This window comes from Lactuca saligna, chromosome 8 (genome assembly GCF_052625555.1).
Source record: "Lactuca saligna cultivar CGN05327 chromosome 8, ASM5262555v1, whole genome shotgun sequence".
Lineage (NCBI taxonomy): Eukaryota > Viridiplantae > Streptophyta > Magnoliopsida > Asterales > Asteraceae > Lactuca > Lactuca saligna.
In genome coordinates, this window is record NC_136424.1 from 196,495,139 (window position 1) to 196,516,403 (window position 21,265).

Here is a 21,265-nt window from a genome sequence, read left to right on the forward strand (position 1 = left end):
TTCCTCCACATTTGGTAAGCATAATCCATTCTCTTTGTGATTATCTCGTTTATTACCACTCAAATCATGGATATCTTAGACAAACTCTCTCATAATTGTGTTAGATCTTCGAATCTTCAAGTGATTCTTCAAGTGTTCTTGGGTTGAACACTTTCCTTCTTCAACACTTACCTACTGAAATCACTTAAGGTGAGTTCATACCCCTACATTTTCATGTTTTCTCAAGTTTTCAGGGGGGGGGGAATACAAGTTAAAACACTAAGAACGTATCTAAATTTTTCTAACAGCCTTCATCAGAAAAGTTCAACTCCATTCACGGACTGTTTTGGGCATCTTAACTATTTTTGTTTTCAAAACTGTACAAGGTGCAAATAGATCAAGTTTTTAGCTTTAAAATGGCTACTTGCACATCTCCATACGATTTTTCTACAATTTATGGTGATTTTTACAAAACTGCCTATCATTTCAAACAACAATCCGGACCAGTCTGTGATTATGGACTTTTTCACCCAAGTTAGAGGTCATTATAAATTGTGATAAAAATTATGAGCAAACTAGACACATTTTGTGAACTCTCAGAATTTACGGATCTAGTTTTCGACTTCGTATGATTTTTCTATGATTTTTCCAAAACAGGGCAGAATTGCTAAATTTTGCCAACAGCATGTAAATATCATAACACTTTGTATTATGTTGAGCAAAGTGTATAATCATAAGTTCTAATATTTGAATGTGTTTTCTTGCTAGTTTATCATTATAGACTGAAACTAAAACATTCATATTAAATATTATTCATTCATTTTGGAACACGCACTATTAAACTATGAAAAGAGTTCGATAAATTCACTACACTAATACTTTTCCATAAAAGAGTTCATACATAGTACATACATTTTAGATAAACTATAATAGGTATAGTTTATGATACATCACTCTACGCACTCGTACAAGAAGGGTACATTCATACAAGAAATATTTATTTTCACACACATTTCACGTAAACTTGTTATCCTATATTGTGAGTTTCTCTATCTCTCTCCCCGTACGTCCGAGTGCGGGATATAATTCCTGGTAGTTATAATCAGAATCTCCTGGAGGGAGAACGTGATACTTGTATATAGATCTATATTGGGATTGACACCCCACACCTCGCTGCTAGCTACAGTGGGATCTGCAGGTCTACGGGTGACAAATGTCATTTCATTTTTCGCGACACTGAGAACGTCGTGGCAGGTTCACATAGTCATAGTATGATTATAACGGCTCACATAGGGAACAATCCATAAGTTTACGGGATTTTATTTTTTTAAAACCTAAATGAGTTTTATGTCGATTTAAAATCACCTTTTATCTCTATGGGTACAAATACAAAACGTCGGGTCTCTATACAAAGTTATTATGATATTAAAACTATATTTCCTCTAGAATTGTTAGATTTCAGCTATAGTTGCTGAGCGTATATGTTTGAGTCATATAAGAATTTAGTCATGATTGGCCTAGAATTGGTGGTGCCCGCCTCATCTCCTGTTCCTCGTTGGGTTGTGGACCTGGGGCAGACCCACTATATTCAACGTTTTATCTAAGTTAACCCTTATATAACTTTTATACGCTGGACGATTATAGAGGAACTCTACGGATTGCTCTAAGGTTCATTAATGCATCATGTAGGATTATTTCTATTCATACTTAACTAAGAAAATAGTGGATTTTCTGGAAATCAAACTATATCGATTTTACAAGGAAAAACGGTTTCTACTTCAAACAAAACTCTTATGAACTCACCAACCTTTGTGTTGACACTTTTAAAACTACTTGTATTCTCAGGGAATCAGTGAAACAGGAAAACTTCATCGCTTTGAGGATGGGACGTTAAACCGTCAACAAATTATTTTGTCATCATAATGTAATTGCTTTTGAAAGATGTAAACATTTACTTTGGTGTAACTTTTGCAATTATATTTATGGTGGTTGTTTTTACTTTGAGCACTATTATACTCATTGTTGTGATACTCTACATGAAGTCCTCCACCCCCAGACGTTTCCGCCATCCTTGGTTTGGGGGTGTGACAGATTGGTATCAGAGCATTGTTTATAGTGAACTAAGTATATCGAACCACATAAGATATACAAACTATAAATGCATTGGGACTAAGGTCTCTGATTTTAAGATTTCAAAACCACTATACCTTTAAGAATAAATAACTTTTGTTAAAAGAATACATGCATGCATACATACTAAGGTCAGCATTATTTTAGGACAAAACAAAAGTAATGATTGTTGGATATCACAGGTAAGCCTGGGGATGTATGATCAGTCTTGGGAGTGGCATAGCCTGATCAACTATGCTGGTCCGAGGAGTGATTAGCATATGCCCAAGAATGTTTGTGATGTGGCAACAAGTCTGAAAACTTACCAACACTACCACAATGAAATACCATAGGGGTATTTTGGCATTATTAAAATTACATATGTGAGAACTAAATAGATCTTTATCAATAGGTCAATAGTTGCTTAGTGGATACATTAAAGTTTTATGTATCCAGGACGTCATAGACTTAGAATCTGTGGATCTTTGCTCTACTTCCTGTTCTCGTTGGATTGGGGATTTAGAGTTAGGGTCGCTTATTCGAAGGTCTATCCTGTCCCGAATACATATAATTAGTATGCACTAAACAATTTGTTGAAGTACCTGATAAAGATCATCGTATAATTAGCTAATTAGTACGTTTGCTTAATTATTTCTTATATCCCCATTTCTCGCGAAGATATCATGGTTGGATTTCCATCCACACGACGACCGTACTACCCTAACCACGACAATACCAAATGGCTCGGAGAGGAGCCAGAGAATGATTACCCAACCCCTGTAGATGGTCACCAAGCTGAAGGCTATGCTGATGGTTCTGACTCCGACGCTGAAGTGGAGAACTTAACCCCGATGACTCTTGTTCCGAATCCCAACCCTCGACCGGCTATCAAGGCCTGACGCCTCCTTGGGAAGAGTGCTTGGAAACCGGGAGCAAAGAACAAGACCAACATATGTTGTTTAATAGAGAACGAAGTTTCTACAACATAAACGAAGGAAGCTCAGCAGATACAATTTTTCCAATCCTGGTCCATAGAGTTGCCCGAAACGAGATTCAGGGTAGAACAACTCTCTATAGTATCGCAGAGGTTGATAGAAATGCAAGAATACATACGATCCGCACCAATCGCCTTGAGCACACTCGTGAAAAATCTAAGAGAGACCACAAAACCCACTAACTCGTGAACTTCATTCATATGGACTTCCTTTATGAACTATATATAAGGAATTCTTAAATCGAAGAAAAATGCTGGAAAAATCAAATTCTATAACAACTGACTTGTCTTTACTAGTAGGAACTTACCATCTGATCAGTTTTCCTTTTGCAAACTCATGACAGAACAATGTCACCGAGGGAGAAACCACTCCGGAACTGCCCGCAAATATCAGTACGTGTTTCTAACATCGACATTTAAATCCCGAATTTCTTTATATGCTAAATCTAGCATCGATTAAAGCATGCATAGTAGTAATCATGTGACATCGGGCGAGTTATTCCTTACCATAATCAAATTCTCGTACTACGAAAAGTTATCCCCATCTTTCCTCTAAATTCCTGGATCCCCATTCGAAGTGCAAATTTCGGGACGAAATTCCCTTTAACGGGGGGATGATGTGACAACCGTCATATTCTGGTCAATTCAAAGTCAATTGGGTTAATATTCGCAAATGGGGGTCATAAAATGCGAAGGTGATTAATGCGAAGGGATGCGAAGGGTGTAAGAATGAAGATGCGAAGTATTTCACAGTAGAATGCGAATTGGGGAAGAAAACAGAAGATTTCAAATATTGTCCCTGGAGTTTCGCATTTTTGGAAATAAATACTCAACTTCGCAAATGGGGGTCATAAAATGATGAAATTGCAGAATTTTTAAAGAGATACACACACATAGACTATTATAAGACATTGTTCTTGACTTTTGAGTCCAAAGACGTATGATCACAAGCAACCACCCCACACCCACTCTATGACCAGCCATACCTCCCCACCTTACCTATGTCACTTCAATGTTCCCTTACACTCAATTATCCCTCCTCCCACGTTTTTGAGGGCTGATTATTCATCCTCCCTCCTCACATCATCTCATTTACTCTCATTTCACAAGAAGATCAAACTCTTTCCTCTCTCACTTTCTCTCTCTAGAAATTCGAGATTCAAGGGCTGATCTCGAGTTTTTCCTCCACATTTGGTAAGCATAATCCATTCTCTTTGTGATTATCTCGTTTATTACCACTCAAATCATGGATATCTTAGACAAACTCTCTCATAATTGTGTTAGATCTTCGAATCTTCAAGTGATTCTTCAAGTGTTCTTGGGTTGAACACTTTCCTTCTTCAACACTTACCTACTGAAATCACTTAAGGTGAGTTCATACCCCTACATTTTCATGTTTTCTCAAGTTTTCAGGGGGGGGGAATACAAGTTAAAACACTAAGAACGTATCTAAATTTTTCTAACAGCCTTCATCAGAAAAGTTCAACTCCATTCACGGACTGTTTTGGGCATCTTAACTATTTTTGTTTTCAAAACTGTACAAGGTGCAAATAGATCAAGTTTTTAGCTTTAAAATGGCTACTTGCACATCTCCATACGATTTTTCTACAATTTATGGTGATTTTTACAAAACTGCCTATCATTTCAAACAACAATCCGGACCAGTCTGTGATTATGGACTTTTTCACCCAAGTTAGAGGTCATTATAAATTGTGATAAAAATTATGAGCAAACTAGACACATTTTGTGAACTCTCAGAATTTACGGATCTAGTTTTCGACTTCGTATGATTTTTCTATGATTTTTCCAAAACAGGGCAGAATTGCTAAATTTTGCCAACAGCATGTAAATATCATAACACTTTGTATTATGTTGAGCAAAGTGTATAATCATAAGTTCTAATATTTGAATGTGTTTTCTTGCTAGTTTATCATTATAGACTGAAACTAAAACATTCATATTAAATATTATTCATTCATTTTGGAACACGCACTATTAAACTATGAAAAGAGTTCGATAAATTCACTACACTAATACTTTTCCATAAAAGAGTTCATACATAGTACATACATTTTAGATAAACTATAATAGGTATAGTTTATGATACATCACTCTACGCACTCGTACAAGAAGGGTACATTCATACAAGAAATATTTATTTTCACACACATTTCACGTAAACTTGTTATCCTATATTGTGAGTTTCTCTATCTCTCTCCCCGTACGTCCGAGTGCGGGATATAATTCCTGGTAGTTATAATCAGAATCTCCTGGAGGGAGAACGTGATACTTGTATATAGATCTATATTGGGATTGACACCCCACACCTCGCTGCTAGCTACAGTGGGATCTGCAGGTCTACGGGTGACAAATGTCATTTCATTTTTCGCGACACTGAGAACGTCGTGGCAGGTTCACATAGTCATAGTATGATTATAACGGCTCACATAGGGAACAATCCATAAGTTTACGGGATTTTATTTTTTTAAAACCTAAATGAGTTTTATGTCGATTTAAAATCACCTTTTATCTCTATGGGTACAAATACAAAACGTCGGGTCTCTATACAAAGTTATTATGATATTAAAACTATATTTCCTCTAGAATTGTTAGATTTCAGCTATAGTTGCTGAGCGTATATGTTTGAGTCATATAAGAATTTAGTCATGATTGGCCTAGAATTGGTGGTGCCCGCCTCATCTCCTGTTCCTCGTTGGGTTGTGGACCTGGGGCAGACCCACTATATTCAACGTTTTATCTAAGTTAACCCTTATATAACTTTTATACGCTGGACGATTATAGAGGAACTCTACGGATTGCTCTAAGGTTCATTAATGCATCATGTAGGATTATTTCTATTCATACTTAACTAAGAAAATAGTGGATTTTCTGGAAATCAAACTATATCGATTTTACAAGGAAAAACGGTTTCTACTTCAAACAAAACTCTTATGAACTCACCAACCTTTGTGTTGACACTTTTAAAACTACTTGTATTCTCAGGGAATCAGTGAAACAGGAAAACTTCATCGCTTTGAGGATGGGACGTTAAACCGTCAACAAATTATTTTGTCATCATAATGTAATTGCTTTTGAAAGATGTAAACATTTACTTTGGTGTAACTTTTGCAATTATATTTATGGTGGTTGTTTTTACTTTGAGCACTATTATACTCATTGTTGTGATACTCTACATGAAGTCCTCCACCCCCAGACGTTTCCGCCATCCTTGGTTTGGGGGTGTGACAGTTTTCGCCCTCAGATGCATTTTCAGGAGATGAAGGGGGTGGAGAGGTTGGGGGTGTTGTGGGTTTGGTAGGATCAGGTTGAGTGGGTGATGGTATAATTTTGGTTGGTGGTTGAGTATAGGTAGTTTCGGTTGTTTGGGTTTTGGGTTGAGGAGGTTCGGTTACATGTGGTGATTCGGTTGTAGTTGTAAAGATTGGTGGAGGGGAAGGAATTAGGGAAATTGGTAGTTCCATCTCTGGGGTAGGGGACCGAGGTGGTGTGTTGCCTCGTTGAGGAGATGCGTCCCCTTGAGAGTCGTCAGAACTCGAACTCTCACCCTCAGAGTCACTCGAAGAAGAGGTTATTACAAGCTTTCGCTTCGGTTGGGTCTTCCTCTTCTTCGGTGGTGGGGATTGTGCAGCTTTCGGTTGTTTCCTCTTTTTAGGAGAAGGCCCCTTTGGAGCTTTGGATGTTTGCTTCCCTTTTTCTGCCTTTTTGCCCCTGCTCACCGGTTTGTCTGCATCGTGAATTGACCTGAGCATTTCCGGGGTCAGATCCCTTGGACCAGATGGCCTTAGCTCCTTGAGCTTCCGAATCAACCTGCTATCAGAAGGCACATCACCATACATTGACTCCAGGATAGAGCCAATAAAGGAGAATTTTGATGCATCTGAGACGATGATCTTCTTGGTATGGAAAGTACCAATAGAAGACATCGATGCACCTTCAGCAGTGGGAACATCAAATCCGTCCATGGCCCATTTTGTGATCAGGATCCAGAATCGGGCCAAAGATACCTCAGAGTGTCGGGATGAAGAGGAGAGGCTTTGAATAAGTTGTTGCCATAGGACAAACCCATAGTCCAGGTTAATCCCATTGTAAACCCCGTACATGATGGTGAAGAAGAGACGACTTGCACCATCTGATCCTGAACTTCTCTCCGACAAGCCCTTGAAAAGGACTGTAAATAGACCGTTCCACTGTGGCGGCAGGCATGACTTTTTGAACCTTGCGATAGAAGTAAGAACTTCTGTGTATCCCATGTTGTAAAACATGTTATACAGATGACCTATCTGAATCGACTCCGGATGAACTCTTGAAGGGTCAGCAGCAAACCCTAGCAAGGTGCAGAAACGTGGACGAGAGACGGAGGTTTTGTGTTCTCCAATCTCAAAAAACACCCGATCGACAGCCTTGTCGTAATATGCAGTCGCGTAGACCTGCGATAGGGCCACCATCGGCACCGATTCGATTCTGGTAAGAGCCGGAACAAGTTGGGAATACTTCAAACACTCTATGACCAGCGACATATAGGAGTCGTACGCCAGTGGGTTAAGATCAATGACCAGACATTGTTGTGGGCGAATGGGAAGGATCTGTGAGGTAGCATGAACTGAAGAGGAATCAGCCATTGATGCAGGTATGAAGAAGATGATGAACAGGAAACTGTTTGAGAGTGTTTGCGTTCTGGAAATTTTGAAGGTTGTAAAGAGGTAAAAGGTGGTGTAGTGGGCTATTTATAGTGGGAGATAGGAGAGAGAAAAATCGTTTCAAATCTCTTATGGAAATTTGAACCGGGTTGTTGAGTGACAGATGGATGACAGTTGGGGCGTGCGATGATCACGTAGGAGAGAGAGTGTCAGGTTCCTAGGATCACGCCGCCCAACAAGCGCCGTTTCACAGGGACAAGCCGTTACTATTCCCACACGCGCATTTAATGTCACAGGACAAGAGAGAACTTAAGGTTTAAAAGAGGATTCCCGTTAAATTACGATCAACCATTTATTAAGAAATGTTGAAAGGCTTCTTTTAATTAGGCTAAATAAGAGTGGCTTGAAAAGAAATAAAATCTCAGAAAGAAAAATAAGAACACGATCCCAAGGGAAGAAATGTTTTGGGTTTAAACAATTTCATAGGAATCACATAAAATTGGAGATTTTAATAGGGTACTTTCGTCAATTCTGTAGTGAAAACTTGAGCAATTTAATTGTTCACCGTCAATTCATTAGGTGTGGAATTTTGGGTTTCACTTAGTTCGTAGTGACACAATACTAAGATCATAAACACATATGTTGTGTAACCATAAACCTCAGTGGTAATTTCTGAGAGTCTCAAGGGTTACTATGATGGAATGAGTGTAGTGGAGAAGTAATGTGGAGATGGTGTAAGAGAGCGAAGTACCTCTGCTGCGAAAAGAAGAACCAAGCAGGAAACTCTTAACTCATGTGAGAAAAGAGTGAGGTAGCTCACGATTAGAATAAATGAGTTGGCCTTACTGGGAAGACAAGGTTTGTGTATACCAGGTCATGAGGGCCATTATTCAAAATCTTATGAGGCTTGAGACACATACAGCAGCATGCTTCTAGGGACACTTAGGTATTTCATCAAATTTATCCCCATAAACGAACACGAACACACAAGAAATCTTATTGGGATTAAAACCCTAATTAAGATTTGATGAACAAGATGCGGAAAATAAGAACAAACACAAATATGAAGATTATGTCGAATGATCACTCGATTTATTGAATTGTGAGGAACAAATTACACTTAAGAAAATAAGAATCTAACTCTACAAGAAACCTCACAACGTGGCGGCTACATTTTGCCTCACTCTCTTAACCCTAATTGTTAATAATACATGACTATTTATAGGGAAAAGACAAGTCTTGGGCTTTTAACCTAGAATTCATCACAGGGGCCCATTGCCATCATCCATGGAGTGCTTTGAAACCCTACAATCTCCCCCTCAAAGTATGGAATGGATGACAATGCTTTAACTTCCAAAACCAGCATCTAGCAAATAAAAAGATTTGCAACGAGGAATATATGAAGCAATCCACGAATTTTGATTCTTCAATAGTCTTCAAACACGGGCTCTAGGATATATAAATCACGCACTGAAGTAATGTCTTTAAACTTCATTTTCGAATGTAATCCCAAAGAATCTTCATGAAAACCAAACCTGCCATAAAAACCCATTTCAGAACAAAGAAACCGAATCACTTCTTGTCTTTGAAGAGCTCCCCCTCCAAGTCACAATGATCTTCAAATAAGCTAATGATATAAGCCATCAAAAAATATCATGTAACAACCCAAACTTTAAGATTCGTAACGCCACTTGATCGAGAAAATACAAGAAGTCGGAGATATAACAAGTCCTTAGCAGAGCTCGATAAAGAACTTCCGCTATAAAGGATACTTCTCTGTAAAAGCTTTAGCAGAGCTCGATGAAGAACTTCCGCTGTAAAAGCTACCTTCATAATTCTACCACAAACTTTATCAAAAATCTTCAACTTTGAAAAGTCACAAATCCAATTTCGAATGGCCATACCAAATTCTCCCCCGATTTATAATCGAAAACGTGATTATAAAGCCTTTTTATGGTCATGAGAATGATCTTGAATGGATAAAAATTTACTAAGCTCCCCCGCGACAAAATGATATACACAATGAAGTATAAAATCCGGAAAAAGCCGTGAAAATTTGACGTTATCACGAAAAACGACTTTCCGAACCGCCAAGACTTGATGGAATCCATATTTTTCTGTTCACGAAAAAATATGTGCGTTAAAAAATCCAAAACTGATCACCGGCCCTCAATGTAGTAAACTTTTCTGAATATTAGGCCGAAACTGTCACTTGCTGAAAGACGGGGGCTGGAATGGTAATTCAGCATCAATACACCCCTTTATTTGAAGCAAAAACTGGAAATGATCCAAAAATACCAATCTGTGAAAACAACAGGGACCAAAAGTGCCAATGCGTTGAAGTTGCAGGGACCAAAAATTAAACTTTACTATCTTCTTCCCCATTTAGACGCAGATGAATGAATACAGTGACATAACTCGCGACTAACCTATGAATCCAAGAAATCAACATCCTCCAAATTTACACTTTCATTCCAAGCACAAGATGCGAATCTTGTCAACCAGAAGTGAATCTCAGGTTCGCTTCAAATGTTCGCGTCTATGTCCTTCGCTTCTATGAGTTTCGCTTGTGATTGTAAGGTTCGTTTGATTACACACCCAAAAAGGAAACCCAACCGAAAGTTCATTTCCTTTCGTTTCCATTTCCGTTTCAAGCTCCTTCAGGCGAATCACCCTTTCGCTCCAAGCTCTTTCGTTCCAAGAGCTTACATACACAAATTCGTTCCATGTTCTTTTTGAGCACGAGCCTTTATACCGATCCTTGAGTTTTGAACGCCAAGAATCATACCCAAAGCGAACCAATTTTAAAGAAGAACCCATTCACAGGTTCGCTTCCGAGTACAAGCAACCGAAACCAAGTTCGGTCCAGGTTCATTGAACCGAAACCATGTTCGATCCGAGCACAAGTTCGCTTTCGGCTCATCTCCTCTTTCGGTCCAAGCATAAACACGCGAGCCCAAGATCGAGGTTCATTCCAAGTCCGTTGATACAAAAGCAAAATTAAGCATGACGATGCGAACAAAGAGCGAAACATTGGCCAAGCCGAACCACAGGTTCGCTTTCTGTCTTCCCTTCTTTCGTTCTAAGGAAACAGACGAACCCAATCATAGATTTGCTTCAAGTTTGACGATTATACCCCAAAGAGAAGAACAGTAAACGAGCGTTCACAGGTAAGGCTTTCACAACGATTTTGACTTTTCGTTTAGACAATTGTGCATACCAATTGAGCCCTGTTATGATTTCATTCCGATAAACTCTCAAATCTGATTACATTCGTTCTCAGTGAGTTCACTCGCACCAAAGATTTTGCAATACCAATTTTGACCTGCAAAAGCGAACAGACACACAAAGACCATTCCATCTCGTTTCGTTTGATGCCATCCAACATCACTATTCTGAATATGTCTTTCATTTTCGTTTTCTTTTCCGATTCATTCCAGCTAACATCACAATTCAGGAAATCTAATTTTGAGATCGGAAATTGGTTCTGATTCCGAGACCTTCAATTCAATAGCGAAATTCTGAATTGACTTTTTATCTTCTAAGTTCCGATTACAATCCAATTACGAGACCCGTTCGGATTTGAAAGACAAGAAATTATTCTTTATGTGAGAACATCAGTAAACAACGAGACTGTCTTTCCGATTGCAAGACAGTCATTGCAAGTCTTCTCTTTGTGCTAACAAAACGATTACAAGGCCAGATTAATGATACCTTCTCAACATCAATATGCAAATCAACAATCTTCATTCAGATTTAATTTCGCAACTTCAATCGCATCTGATGAATATTCACAACCACAGATCTACTAGAATTTGATGCTTCAACACATATATTGTTTAGTATATATCGATATTACCAAAATCAACTAATATGAACCACTTTGCAATGATAATAAAAAAATCAATAGATATCAATTGCTCATATCATCAATTCGAATTTATGATGAAATCGACAATATCAGTTGAACAACAAGCTGAAAAAATCCACGAATCGCTAAATGATTTTAAAGAAAAGAGATTCGATTGAAAAACAAAAATCAATTAAATGAAGAATCAATTGGAGCAAAGATCGACATCATGAGAATCGTGATTCATAAGGAGCTTGAATCGATTACCCAAAAAGTGATTTAGGCTTCTAATATCGATAATCGTGAATGGGTAAAGAACGTTAACAGGAAGACAGAATACGTGTGATGGATTAAGCTTAGACGAACAATGATAAATTGAATTTGGGCCAAAAATAAATGGATAAACAGTAAAGAACCGAATCTTAGGGCCAAATTGAAAGAAATTGATCTACGAAACAATATATATTGATTTTGGACTAAACAATCGATAAGATCTATCATAAAGCATGAATAAACTACGAGATGGATTAAAATAATACCCAGATGAACAGTGACAGAAAACATAAGTTTTCATGAACAGTTGCTTGCACAGAAATCTTGATTCCATGCCGCCAAAACACCAATAATCTTCAATATATGTGCAGAAAATCACCAAATCAAGAACCGATACTTCAAAAATCAATAGATCTTTAAAGACCCGCTCTGATACCACTTGTTGGGATTAAAACCCTAATTAAGATTTGATGAACAAGATGCAGAAAATAAGAACAAACACAAATATGAAGATTATGTCGAATGATCACTCGATTTATTGAATTGTGAGGAACAAATTACACTTAAGAAAATAAGAATCTAACTCTACAAGAAACCTCACAACGTGGCGGCTACATTTTGCCTCACTCTCTTAACCCTAATTGTTAATAATACATGACTATTTATAGGGAAAAGACAAGTCTTGGGCTTTTAACCTAGAATTCATCACAGGGGCCCATTGCCATCATCCATGGAGTGTTTTGAAACCCTACAGAATCTCAATCCAATAAAGGGTCGGCCTTGGTGCCTTAGACCCTGTTGATATAGTGAGGATAACTTACCTCGAAACTGTCGGCTGAAAGGATAAGATCCCGATGCTCCGAACTCTGATACGAACTCCTCCACTGAACATCAAAACATACAACTCAATAAATACCCTTAATTACCAAAATACCCCTGGAAGACAACTGGTCAACCTTGGACAAGTCAAAGTCAACCCTTGACTGACCCTACTCGCCAAGTCAACCCGATGACTCGCCGAGTCCATATGCTCAGAACTTCCTTCAATCAACGACCCAACTCGCCGAGTCACCCCAAGACTCGTCGAGTCCAACAACTCTGAGTCCACTCGCACCCAACTCACCGAGTCATCCGTTGACTCACCGATTCATCGACTCAACCAGAAATATTGGGACTTCCTCGACAAGACTCGCCGAGTCCAAATGGACTCGTCGAGTCCAAGGCTATCTTCAACCTACTCGCCGAGTTGTTCTTCCAACTCGTCGAGTTCCAGGCCATCTTCAAGCAACTCGTCGAGTCGCCCCATGTGACTCGACGAGTACCACCGGTCTGAATCCATACAGAAGCATCTCAGGCCATGCAATTGATCCAAAACATAGATCCAACCTCCTACAATCCATCCATCACGTAAAGTGGCAAACTTTACGTGAATCTAAAGAGATCTACGCCTTATTCACCTTAGAACCAAGGTTTGGGACATGGTAGCTCCATCAACAACACAAGAACAGGGGCTTTAATGCTCTTAAGATCTTCTCCACTCCAGATCTGAGGTAGCAACCTCAGATCTATCCTCCAACATCAAGATGTCACACAACCAAGCACCCCACATAACCCCAAAATGAGAAACTAGGAAAACACAGCCCAAGAACGAAAGTATTACCTCAAAAGATGCCTCAATAGCAACCAAACTCGAATCCAATCAAAGCCCTTTGATCCAAGCCACTTCTCCTTCAAGATTTCTTCAACCAACACCTCTCCAAGCTCTAATTTGCTCCATAAATGGACTCTCTACGAATTTAGGGTTTCTGGAACTCAAGGGGGGAATAAGGGAGCCTGTGGAGGGGTATAATGCTCTTTATATAGGGCTCAACCCTGAAAATTAGGGTTTTCTCCATACAGCACCTACTCGCCGAGTCCATCTTTGGACTCGCCGAGTAGGCCACTTGACACGCGACCATAGCCGCGACCTGACTCACCGAGTCTATCCATGGACTCGCCGAGTTACCCTCCGAAACTTACACTTTTAGCCCTTCAACTCTACTCTTGCGATTCCGGGATGTTACATGTCTCCAATGAACTTTTTCTTTTTCTAATTGTTTTTGAGCCGCATTATCAATAGTTTTATCTTTTTGTAATCTTAAACGCAAATCATACCAAGTATTTATATTTTTAACATGTTCCATACTAGTTTCATGCTCTTTAATTCTAGTGTGAAGATGTATCCAATCTCTAAAACCCTCATTTGCTAATTGACCCTTCCTACACCCTTTTCGAAATATTTTACAACAAAAAAAAAAAAAAATTATCAATTTCTTTAGATTAAACAAGCCAATCTGTATCACATTTTTCCCCATTTGGTAAAGTTTTAGTATAATATGTTGCAGAAAATCTTCTTAAATATTTATCTTTAGGACCTTTTGTAATAGACAAATCTTTTTTAGGACCTTTCAATACTAAAATATTTATCATATTAGAATCAAAAGCATCCCAATTTCTTGGATCAAATATATCAAAAGTGTGAAAATCAACATTATCATCAACAACATTAGGATTATCATTAACATCAACATTATCACTAGCATTCAAATTAACATTAGCATTAACATCAACATCAACATCAACATCAACATTAACATTATCATTATCATTATCATTATCATCAAGATTAGCTTCATTAACGTTTTGTATTTTATTTTCCGTAAAGTTTTGTGTTTTTTTTTGTTATAAACTTATCCATAGATCCTGCTTGGGTTTTGTTATCTTCTTCAATTTTTTGTTTCTTCTTACGTTTTTCATATCCAAATGCATATTTTTTTTATTCTAGGAGGCATCATAAGTTATAGAAAAGAAAGAAACGACCTTATTTATGACTTCCAATTTATAGATTCCTTTTTTTTTTTATTTAGATTTTCCACACTTCTAATCACCAAGAGAAGTATCAAAACTGGACTGCAAAAGAAAAAAAAATCAGAATATGCTTTTAAGAAATCACAAAATCTGCAATGATATCATAGCATAAATCCAAAAATACCTTATTATTTTCGACACTTTAAATAAAAAAAATAAGAATGTGCTTCTAAGGAAATCAGAAAATCTACAATCTGAGATGGTGAGATCATAATTACTTCTTAGTTCTTACAAATTAGAAATTATCATAAACAAACAATCAGAAAAAATAGAAATTTGAAATTAGAATTTACCTTAATTCCTTGTTCCTTGTAAGTTCAAAGCTTTGAAAACTGATATTGTTGATTGTTCCTCCTGATTTAGTAATTTGGAATTAAAGAAAATGAATAAAGAAGAACCGATAAGAAATCTGAAATTATGAAATTACTCAATTAGAAAAAACAAACCCATGAAAAACAAAACTAAAGTTTCAGTTTAGTATTATACCTTTGATTTCGAAACCTTAAGCTATAAGATTTTGATTTTTGAAGCTTCTTATTTTGAATTTCAAAATTCTGATTTTGAACCTTCTGATTTCGAAATTTGATGATTCCGAATTCTTATTTTGAAGCTTCTAAAATTGTTGGTAATCTTTGTAAAAACTGATCAGTGAAGAAGAAGATAAAGAAGGAAGAACTAAGAAGTGAATGTAAATTGATGGAATAGAATCGAAAGATAAATGAATGTAAATTGAAGTTACCGTTCCAGTAATGATGATTCCTATTATCCATGCGTGCGTTATCAATGAAGAAACCGGAGAGTTTTTTTCCCCGAAAATTCAGTTCCCGCTCCCGCTTTTGTTGCTTCCTGTGTTCGTCAGCTTTTGTTGCTTTCTGCGTTCGTCGGCTGGTGATATATGGATATAACCTAAATTTTTTGGGCTGAATGAACATACCCTATTATAGAATGCAAAAACAAATGGGCCCTCTAATTTTTTGGGCCCTGTTCAATAGCACTGGATGAACCTGCATTGGGCCGGCTCTGTGTACTTGTGCTGTATATTCAATTTATCTATGATCCAGGAACTTAGTCGCACAGCCCGGCATGTTCCGCCGCCTCGGCCGAGGGTATGACAGAAGAAATAACAACTTTTGTAGTTCTTTAGGTCCTCTTGGGAGGCTTGGAAATTGATGAAGGATATGGAACCTTTGAGCCACCAACAATGACTCAACTTGATGTAGAATGCTAGTTCTTTGTGTAAAACTCTTAAGTTTTGAACCAAACCCAAGTATGATTCAGTGAGAGCAAAATGCAAGCATCAAATCTTCAAATGTTCAAAGCATGAGGCTGTCCAGTTAGGTTGAAGGCCCGAAAAGCGGTCTGGATAGGCTGTAGGCCCTGTGAGGCGGTCCAGTCATGCCAAAGGCTCGGGACCGGTTTAGATAGGTTGAAAGCCCGATGAGGCGGTCTAGTCAGGCTAAAAGATCATATATGCATGTTGTTGTTGGTTATGTTCAGGTGGTGGTATTTTGGGAAAGACTCACTACGCTTTAGGCTTGCAGTTTTGTTTATGTTTCAGGTTCATCAGATGATTGCGGAAAGGCGAATGCTTGATTGTGCACCTCCTTATATTTTGTGTTGTGGTTTCTGGGAAAACTCTGATGTGTAACTTATTTTGAAAATAAATTGAAATGAAGGATGGTTTTGTGTTTATTTAAAAAGTTTAAATTTCCAAAAATTTATGAGTGTTACAAGTTGTCACAGACTATACCCATGCATCGAAGATATTGATTTTCATTGTTTTTGTAATTCGACTCTAAGAACATTATGGTTTCAAAAAAATGAACGTCACTTATTGATTTTGAGTAAAAGGTTTTAATTGGTTGAACTATTTTAAAAGGGAAATTTTCATTGAAATTTTCCGAACGTTACAATATCAAATACGACTTGTGCTTATAAAACTAACAAATTAGAGGAGACTCATTTATAAAATATTTTATGGAGATGAAGATAGATCAAAGTTCTAAAAAGCTCAATATGGCTCCAAGGCTTGTATTTAACATCGTGTTTTAACAAAATGTTGCTTTTAAGTCATATGTATATTAAAATAAATAATAGGAGAAAATATATAGAGAATTATTAATTATATACAAAATTGTCGCTTTAAGTCACGAATTACAAAATACATGGCTCGCCACGGCTTGTGAAAGCTTGAGGCTTAACGTTGTTGTTAAGTCAAAGTCTAATGTCATTTAGAGCCATGGGATAGATATTTAATTGTTAAAGAAAAAAATATATAAATAACTTTACAATTTATGAAAAATTTTCAATGATAAGTTTTTGTTAGTGAAATTTAACAAGTACATGGTTGCTAACATATAAACAATGAACAAAAATGAGATGTAGACCCAAACCCCTTTGGCTATAATTATCAAGCCTACCTCATTTTGAAATAGAAAAAATATTGAACAGGGAAAGTTGGGTTGTTATGATGATGACGCAAAGAAACTAGTACATTTACAAAACAATAAATCAAGAGTAGCTTACTGTCATGAAGACTTGGAAGTCAATAAACAATTGGCAATCACAAATTAGTATACTTTCAATCTTGCCCTATTATTCGGTTTGCTTTGGTCCGAACTCAACTCAAACCATAAAGCTAGTTAACAATTCGGTTTGGTCTTAAACCAAACCAAAAACCAAACTTGACATTTGGTTTGGTTCGGATTGACTTAAGGTTCGGTTTTGTTTAGCAGTTTCTTCGGTTCCAAACCAAATAATAGACACCCCAACTTATGGGAAAGATAATGCGGGTACGGGGCAACGCTTCAGGTTATATAACTTTGTAATCAATAACATATGTCAGCATGAATCAAGAAAAAGGCAACAACAATCACAGTATAATCTATGTCACACGTAAGCATGAATCAAGAAAGGAGCAGCAAAATTCACGAAAGATCAACCTAAATTAAGAATGAAGATCTACATAAAGCATTATTCCATCAAAGACCATGATTAGAATATCAGCATTTTGATTTGAAGAAACTTGCCAATGAGATTGATATATGTTTACATAAAAGAAAAAAGTACATATATAGAAGTTGTAGAGTATTGTGTTTATGTAATTTTAATCGTTCACAACTTTAGTGACTAAGCCACTTGGCCCATTGACGTACCGTATCTATCCACATTGGAAAAAAGAAATCCTAAAAAGGCATGTTATAGATTATGATATCATGTAGTATTACATGATATACGGATAAATATTCCTTCATACATATATATAACAATTTCGCTTGTTGAAACTTCTCATAGCATATGAAGAAGAGCAAATAGAGATGCATTTCATGAGCACCGATCAAAATAAGAGAATTTCATGAACACCGATCAAATTAGGAGGTTAGCTGGTGAATACAATACAACTATTACTTGTGTAAATACCAAAGGGTCGACTGAAAAGCATGGGAAATTATTGAGTTTATGCATTTTCTAGCTTGAATAAGTAATAACTGATTTTTTGCTGGACATCCTACCATTAGGAGTTGCAAGGGTGTCACAACTATCAGGTAAGTTGATGCATCTTATTAATTTTGCATTTAAAAGCTTGTATGCATCATTTTCAACAATGCTAAATTTCTATCCTTTTTTTTTTGTTTTACAGGTCTCAATTTATGTGTTTTGTCGCATGCTTAGAATTTTGTTACAACAATTTATGAAAGTGATGAGAATTTGGTCAGATAGAGAAAGGTTGGGGAAACTTACCCGGTGACCATTGATAACTGAGAAATTGGGAAGGGAAGAAATTAATGGCAATGGAGGATTAACCTTTTCTCTGTCCTAATCTCCTTTGTTGTTTAATGGGAATATAACTTATTAAGGTAGTTAACTTTTCGTTTTGTTCATATTTGGATAATATCTTTTTTTTTTTTTACACATTTAGGTAACAAACTTGTTGGAAGTGTTCATAAATGACCATTATGACTTGTTGTAATAGGTTACATCCGGCTACAGCAAATCATAATGATCACATATGAACACTTTTAACAAATTCATTAACTAGATGTGTATAAAAAAATTACCAATGAACAAAATATAAAGTAAGAGTAAATTTAAACGAATGGTCACTGTGGTTTGGGGTAATTTGTGTGTTTGGTCCCTAATTTATTTTTTAACTCGATCATCCATACTGTTTATTTTTGTTGCGCACTTGGTCCTCTCTTACCTAAAAAGACTATTGTGCGCTTATTAATTTATTTTTTTAATTAATTTTCTTATTTATGCATTTATTTTTATATATTTTTAAAAAAAATTAATAAACCCCACATATTTATCTCCCCACCATCTCATCGCCCATCCTCCTCAACTTCTATTTCTTTTTCATCTTTAGTGACATTGACGTCTTCATCATCTCTTCTTTTTTCGGTCCTTCAACTCCGGCGAATCAATGCCAAAACCTACTAAAGATGAAGAGACGGTGGGTTATGGTGTTGGTTCGCTAGAGTTGAATGACCAAAAAAGAAGGATGGTGAATACGTCGATGTTACTAAAAATGGAAAAAAATAGAAGTTAAGAAGAACGAAAGATGGGGTGGTGACCAGTGGGACCCAGATTATATTTCTCAAATGTGATTTCGGGTTTACGATGAGGAAATATAGACATGTGAGATCAATTAATTTTTTTAAATATATAAAAAATAAATACATAAACAAGAAAATTAATTAAAAAATAAATTAAATAGGGCACAATAGTCTTTTTAGGTAAGAAAGGGACCAAACGCGCAACAAAAATAAACAGTAGGGCCATCCGAGTTAAAAAATAAGTTATGGACCAAACGCACCAATTCCCCCAACCCACAGTAACCATTCATGTAATTTACTCTTACCTATCATTTTGTTCGTATTTAGGTAACTATTTTTTTGTATACATCTAGATAACGACCTTGTTAAAAGTCTTCATATATGACCATTAATGACCTGTTGTAGCCTAATGTAACCTGCTACAGCGGGTCAGAATAGTCATATGTGAACACTTTCAACAAATTTGTTACTTAGATGTGTAAAAAAAAAAAAGATAATTATCCAGATGTGACCAAACTGAAAAGTTAATTATCTTAATAAGTCATATTCCCTTGTTTAATTGAAATTTTGGGGGAAAGAGATTCTTTTGCGAAGTAATTGAAATTTGGGGAAAAGTCTGTTATTTCTTATTTATTATTATTATTATTATTATTATTATTATTATTATTATTATTATTATTTTTTTTTTGTTCATGAAAATTAAGAATTGAGCACAATCATTAGTCAATTTTAGTCAAAAAAATAAAATAAAATAAAATAAATAAGACTATTCTTACTTACCATTTTTAAGATTTAAATAAATACTATAAAGATTCCAAAAATAACAACAAATTTCACAAATGACATATGGCAAATATGATGTCACCTAGAAGTTAACGTTTTGTTTAAAAAAACAATCTTGTTCATTTCACAAATGACATCTATGAAATAACACCTACTATCTCCCAAAATTTCAAACACTGATCATTTCACAGATGGAATTTGTGAGATGGAATTTGTGAAATGGTCAACAAAGGTGACTTTTTAGTATAGCTACGATTAGGGATATTCATTAAACTAACCATATTTGTAATTATATTTAGTGAAAATAACCTAATTTCGGTTAATTGGTAAATGGACTACAATTACATAATGTGTTGTTCTGGACCAGAGTTTGGTCCATTCATAAAGAATAAGTAAGAGTTTCGTTCACCCGAATTTAAAAAGAATTTCGGCATGTGGAACCAACCATCTTTCGGAAATTGCATTTTAGGCTTATTAAAGTAGGAAAAAATGACACTCAGTCATGCTATTGTAAGTTCACATGTATGTTCTTGCTTCGTTTACTTGTTTATATAATTTTAGAGGGTAAGAACTTAAATAACGAACACCGGAATTTTGAAATCTTTTGCGGAATGCGAAGAGAAAGTCCGGAATGGTACTTTATTTGGAATCAGAAACTTTATAAAACTATTTATTTTTCTTCAATTACCCTTAGGTATGTTAGAATTAGGGGTGTTCAAAAATATCCTAATCCAAGCATCCGATATTGAAAATCAGAAATCCAATCCGAATCCAAAATTCAGATATCTAATATTTCGGATACGGATTTGGATAGTGATTTTACGAATTTTCGAATATTTCAGATATTTGAAATCCAAAATATGTATATTCAAATTTTTAGTTATTTTCAAATATATTTCTAAGTCAATAACCCAACATATGTTATAAGGTGGTTAATTCAATAAAAAGTCCTTAATGTGTTAGAGTTTGCTTATTATTTTCGATATTCGCTGAGCAAATAAAATCTAAACAAAATCATCTTATATATTTTGTTTATAAAATTTAAACATGCTTTCTAAAGGATTGAATATAAACAACTTATCATGATCCTTGGTAATTTTATTAATACTCGGAGGGACACCAACAAAACTCACCAATATAATACAGACAATGCTTA

At 36.2% G+C, this 21,265-nt stretch overlaps 1 pseudogene; it reads right to left on the reverse strand.

The window, feature by feature from the left end:
* The window catches only part of LOC145010414 (uncharacterized), a 36,560-nt pseudogene extending 21,020 nt beyond the window's left edge, over positions 1-15,540 (reverse strand).
* Positions 15,541-21,265: the final 5,725 nt, after the last annotated feature.